Source organism: Mus pahari, chromosome 19 (assembly GCF_900095145.1).
Source record: "Mus pahari chromosome 19, PAHARI_EIJ_v1.1, whole genome shotgun sequence".
In the NCBI taxonomy this organism is placed as follows: domain Eukaryota; kingdom Metazoa; phylum Chordata; class Mammalia; order Rodentia; family Muridae; genus Mus; species Mus pahari.
The window spans coordinates 26,207,072-26,213,176 of NC_034608.1; positions in this window are offsets into that span (position 1 = coordinate 26,207,072).

A 6,105-nucleotide genomic window follows, 5' to 3' on the forward strand; every position below is an offset into this window, starting at 1 on the left:
GAGTGCTGTTTACTGACTTGCTCCTTATGGCTTTCTCAGTCTGCTTTCTTAAATCACTGAGGACCATAAGCCCAGGGGGTAGCAACACCCACAATAGAATGGGCCTTTCTTTAATCACTGAGAAAATGTCTTACAGGATGGCCTACTGTCAAAACTTATGGAGACAATTTCTAATTTGAAGTTCCTACCCCTCCAATAGCTGTAGTTGCATCAACTCTCCAAAATCTCAATCAATTTTTGTTGCCCAAATATTTTTATATGTGTTTAAATATGTTTGGATATGTGGTCACCCTCTGGAGAATGGTTGACTTGACAGTGGCACTTTTCAAATAAAATTGTGCCTCCATTTCTTAAAAGCTAATAATTGTAATAGTTAATTGGCTAAGGAGTGGACTAGGTGCCTAAATCCCCTTTCTTTGTGCTGGTACTTGTTATAATTTCTCTAATTTGTACTCATGGGCTTCCTCAAAATTCCTCAATATCCTTATGTTCTTTCATTAAAATTACTTTCTACTAAAATAAGACCATAATCACTGCACTGTGTAAGAAATTGTTTAAACAGAACTATGTTTGTCCCTCAACAATTATATAGGAGGTAATTTTTCTTACATCCTTGGATAGAGACATAAGTGTAAAATTCTAATAAAAGCATTTCCTCACACACTGTGGGAGGAGGGAACTTTCTACATATTCACCAAAAGACTGGTTCCTGCTCATATGCTGTGTCTTACAGAGTACTTGGCATGTACTAATTGGTTATTAAATGTTAGCTAGGATTATTTGCAAATTGTGTGCAATTTTGCAGACTTATATCTGCAATAATGCCTTCAAGTAAAAGGCATAAACCCAGAAACTAATTATACCACAGGTTTTTGTTTGTTTCTCAAGCTAATCCCCCACAATTACCAATCTTGTATGTTTGGTAAAGACTTGAATCTACATCACTAATGTCAATGTATATGGTTTTCCTTCAACACTGATCCAATGCCTAAAGACCTAAAGAGTTTCAGCTGTGCTATGTAGTTAACTGGGGAACGAAATCTGACAGTAATAATAAAGGATTTACTTTATTTCCCACAAAATATATATATTTAATTATAAGAAAGGATGTTTACCATAGAGAGTGAAATAAAGCACCATTACCAAGGCAAGTTATAGAGAGAAGAGTTCATTTGGCGTTGTGGTTCTATACGAATAAGAGGCCATCAGCTCAAGCATGATGTAGAGATTCACATCTTGAGCTGAAATCATGAAGCACAAATATAAAACAAAATAAAATAAAATAAAATAAAAATTCTTTGAGTTTTTAAATTCTCAAAGCAGGTCGCAGTGATAAACTTACTCTCTCAAAGCCCCTGCTCCTGAACAAATCCAAAGGAGTACTTCCAAATGGAAATAAGGTATTCAAATGTCCAGGGCTATAGGGACATTTAAATTTCTAGAGAGGACTGTGATAATAACCTAAAACAAGAAAGAATGTTGATTTATTGTTTAGACTTGTGATGGGAAACATAATAAGCCATTGATCACTTTTCAAATATAGAGTATAAGAAATATTTTAAATAACTATGCTAATTTTACTTACATTGTTTATATTTTCAAAGCCACAATTTATTTTTGCTTCAATATTTCAAGTCTTTCTGTAGATTTTTTTTTTAAATAAACCATCTTAACATGTAGATGCAGTGAGGACTCATGTATAATAACACACAGCCAATTTCTTCCTAGATTTCCAGATTTTTCTTCCCCAGGACAAGCAAATGAAATTTCAGTGTGCAAACTTACTTTATTTCCATGTTCCTAATATCTTGGACTTCCTGTAAAAGCTAACCTGGAAGGTGGTAACCTTCAAAGAGATCGACAAAGAAAGACTCTGGTCTCTTTGAAGTTCCTCAGTTAGAAGTTTCCCTGGTGGTCAAAGTGATAAGTTCTCTCTCTGAAGAAAAGTTGCAGGAGTAGAGGGTTGGAGCAAAGGCTACCTGGATCCCAGCACTGCTACAGAACATGAAAGAAAGGATGTTGGCCCAATGAGCTGGAATGTGTCACTGCCTGTGATAGCCACATATATTCAATCCTATACAGCCAAAAGAAAATAAAAACAGTGTTATTCATTAATGATTCACATTAGATTTATCCACTGGTGCTACTGTCTGAAGTGTTTTCACTTCGCTCACTTTACAGCTCATTTATTTAGCTTAATGTCCTAAATCAGTGGTAAAGGCATAGATGTATATTTGCTCACCGAGGAGACTGAAGTCAAAGCTTAAATTAAAATTGCAATTTTTGATAGTCTATCCCATTGTTAAAAGTACCTCAGTGCTCATTTGTGTGTACTTATAATTATGTAGAGCACAACCCTCTCTGTAGACATTCTGTAGCCTCAATTAAATATTATAACTACTTAATGAGTGGCAACAGGGATTTTTTTGAAGTTGGTAATTATAGCCATAACCTGGAATTGAAACTCTCAGTTCACTCTCAGGCTGCTTAATAAGTTAGAAAATTAAATGGTTGTGGCCACTTTGCCTCTCAAAGAACTGTTCACAATAGAAGAACCATTGGAGATTTTTGTTTTAATCACTAGACTTGTTTTGTTAAGAACATGTGTGAATTTCTTCTTTTCTCTTTTGCCTTGTTGCTGTAGAGTGTTGAAGTTTTAAAATTGTCACCTGTTCATGTTTTGTTATTATTGTGTAAAAAAAAAAATAAAAGCACTACTCAATGATCTTTTAAGATTTAAGAATCAATGGAACAAATATTAACCAGATTAAATTCTTCATAGAAATACTTAAATAATTAAATTAAGCTTGAATTCAGGATTAAAGCTCTTTGAAATTAGGAGGAAATCAATGAGATTTTATCTTTTGTTTTTCTCAAGATGAAAATGCAGAGGTTTATGCATAACACACTGTAACTTTGTGGAAGGAAAGAAAAAAAAAACTCTTTAGGATTTCAATTGCACCCTCATCAGAATGAAGTTGCTTAGAAAGTCTCCTATCATGCCATGGGTGGAAACAAAATAAAAATATATGTTAGCCATTCCAGAACCCATGGGTAATGCTCTTTAAAGTTAAACAGAGACAATTGATTCATAAAATGTCTGTATCTGTAAAGGTAATTCAAAGTGAATAATAGTCTTGATGGAAAATTTCTCCAACACCAAATCACCTGTGTAATCCACAAGATCCTTGAACTAGGCATGGCTCTTCCTCATAGCCAGGCTTTTCACTGGAATAGAATGTCTGAACACTTGTGAACCTCTGCCATCTTGAAAACTGAGAAAAAAATATGAAATGTTTTCTCAAACATTTAGTCAAGTGCATCTATGTTAAGAGAATTGAATCATCAGACTTAATTTCCTATGCTACTAATTTCATGCCTGCTGCATGACAAGTTTATGGGTGTGTTTATACTTATTTTCATTTACCACTCCCACCACATTAAGACAGTCTCCTATCCTGTATTATCTAGAACTCCTTATATGTTCAGATGTGACCTTCAATAGCCTTGAAATCATAATCTCTATATCTAACCCATAAGATTGTTACTGACTATATTTTCCTTCATTTTCTAGTTCTTTAGAAGGACTCCCTTTGCAAGCCTTTTATATTTCTGATGGATTCAGAATATACCTCTGTTCACTCCTTCTCTACTGCAGCTAGCCTTTTATTTATCTTTTTCTTTAATGTGTGATGAAGTTGTTGCATTTTATTAAGATTTTTCCACCATTGAGTTAGTATTCATTTTCTAGGGTCACTTAACATTATAATAGCAGCTCTGAATGTTATGAGTCAAGTAGTTTTTAAAAGGAAAGAAAAAAGCTAAGGAACTAAAAGATGTGACACTAGATAAGATAGCAGAGGAGTCACTCAGCAAGATGTGGGGGACATATCCTTTCTCTGTGCATCAGAGAGCTCCTAAAAGTACAAAGAGGGCAAACAAATCAACCTTCTGGAGAAATATGGTCAGAGGAAGGTATTTCCAAGAAGAGACTGAGTAGCCTTCTTGCACAGTGATTAATTTGAATGTTCTCAGAGATAAAGTTTTAGAGGTAGCATGGAGAAAATTAGGGTGGTTTGGGACAAATCCTCAGGCAGCGTGGACCTCTCTTTCCAAGCCTGATGCAACAGTTCTTAGGTTACCTCAATTAAAACAGCACTCCAGGACTACCATTGTAGTAGACATGAACTGTAGACATAGAAAATATCATAGAATCAATAACAAATGCTTAACAATGAAAACTATGCCTTTAACCTGTCAGTAGTCTAATAGAAATCTGGTAAGTTTGACCCTAAGCCAAAGACAGCTATTTCCTTCAAGCTTGAGGTGGATGTGAATGCATTCCAGATTAAATGGTTTATTACACAAGGAGAATAAACTTCATGCTGTACTTCACTGGCAATCAAATTTCAAAAGAACAGACTTGTCTGGAGTGGCAGGGACACATCTGAAATTTTAGTAAGAGACTTGTCACAGTGGCGGTAACTAACTATTCATAAGAAAAGCCAAGAGATCACTTTCGGTATCCAAAGAGAAAATATGACAATAATTTAAAAAAAAATATTTAGTATGCCCCTTATGAGAACTTAAAAGAAAAGTCAAGGGCAAAGTAAAACAGCATAGCAAATGTAGAAAGGGGAATAGAATATCCCACAAATGAAATAAACATGGAAGATGAATGAAAGAGTTCTCCAAAAGGAGACAAGACAATAGGGGCCCTGTCCTGTTTCCAGCCAAGGGAATTACCTGGTCTAATAGGATTTGCCATACCTCAGTGAGATGCCCTGGCCTTTCATTTACCCACTTCCTGTCTCTCCCCACCTCCACTGTACAGATTGTGTTCTGTCCGTAAAAGTGGTTGGGAGTCAATGATTTTCACTGAGATCTATCTCACTCTTTTCAGCGGGTTATTATATAGGCAAGCAAGAATGCTTTTAGTTTAATAAATTAATATTTAAAACTCTGCTCTTTCTTAGCATCAGAACATTCAGACACCACTTTGAATCCTAAACTAATTCAATGGTCTTCTATTTGTGTACCCTGTAAAGTGAGTATGTATGCAATCAGAAATGCATCCCTCCATAGTCTGTGAAGCCAGCTTCTGATAGGAATCACAGCATGGTCAGTTTCATACCCCATGTGCCCCTTCACTACCAGGTAATAAAAATGCTGTGGAGATAAGAAGTAATGTATAAAATTTACTTATCACTATAATGTATGCATTAAAGTTCCTTCACAAGTTTGTTCCCAACAGTGAACAAACCCTGTGCTAGGGTGATTTTTTTATGGCTTCCACCCCACAGTGTCCCATATTTATAGGAAGAAATGAGGAGGTATCATACGGAATAGTATTTGTATTATCTTACTTTTATATTTTGAATTATCACCCCCAAGATCACCCCAAATGTTAATATTCCAATCCCATACATGTGATCTTGTTTGAAAATGGGTGCTTTCTATATATTGTCAAATCAAGTTGAGTTTTTTTTTTCCTTTTTGGCAGAGTTCATTTGGTTGTACCCTTGTACCAATAGGTAGACCTTGAACACAGATGGAAGTCAATGGGAGGATAGAAGCTGGAACTGATGGAGGGATCTACCAGCCAGTCTGCCAGTGATCCTGAAATGAAGAAGCAGTTCTCTACAAATGATTTAGAAAGAGCCCATCCCATGAAGCCATGATTTCTCACTTCAGCCTCTGTAATGGTGTGAGAGTGGTTTCTTATTATGTAGGCCACACCATTGGTGCAAACTTAGGGCAACTGTGGTAGTGGGAATGGAAATTGCCCCCATAGGGTAAATATGTTGGAATTCTTAGTCTCCAGTTAATGGACCTATTTAAGAATTGGAGGGTATAACCTTGCTGGAGTACATGTGGCTTTGTTGCAGGAGGTACTTCATTGGGAACTTGGGGACATGGTTCTGAGGCTTCAAAATCTCATTCCATACCCATGCATTCTCTCTCTCTCTCTCTCTCTCTCTCTCTCTCTCTCTCTCTCTCTCTCTCTCTCTCTACATGTGTTTGTCCTTTTTTTTACCCCTTTTGTCTTTCTCTGTCTGTTGCTTTGTGTGTGTGTGTGTGTGTGTGTGTGTGTGTGTGTGTGTG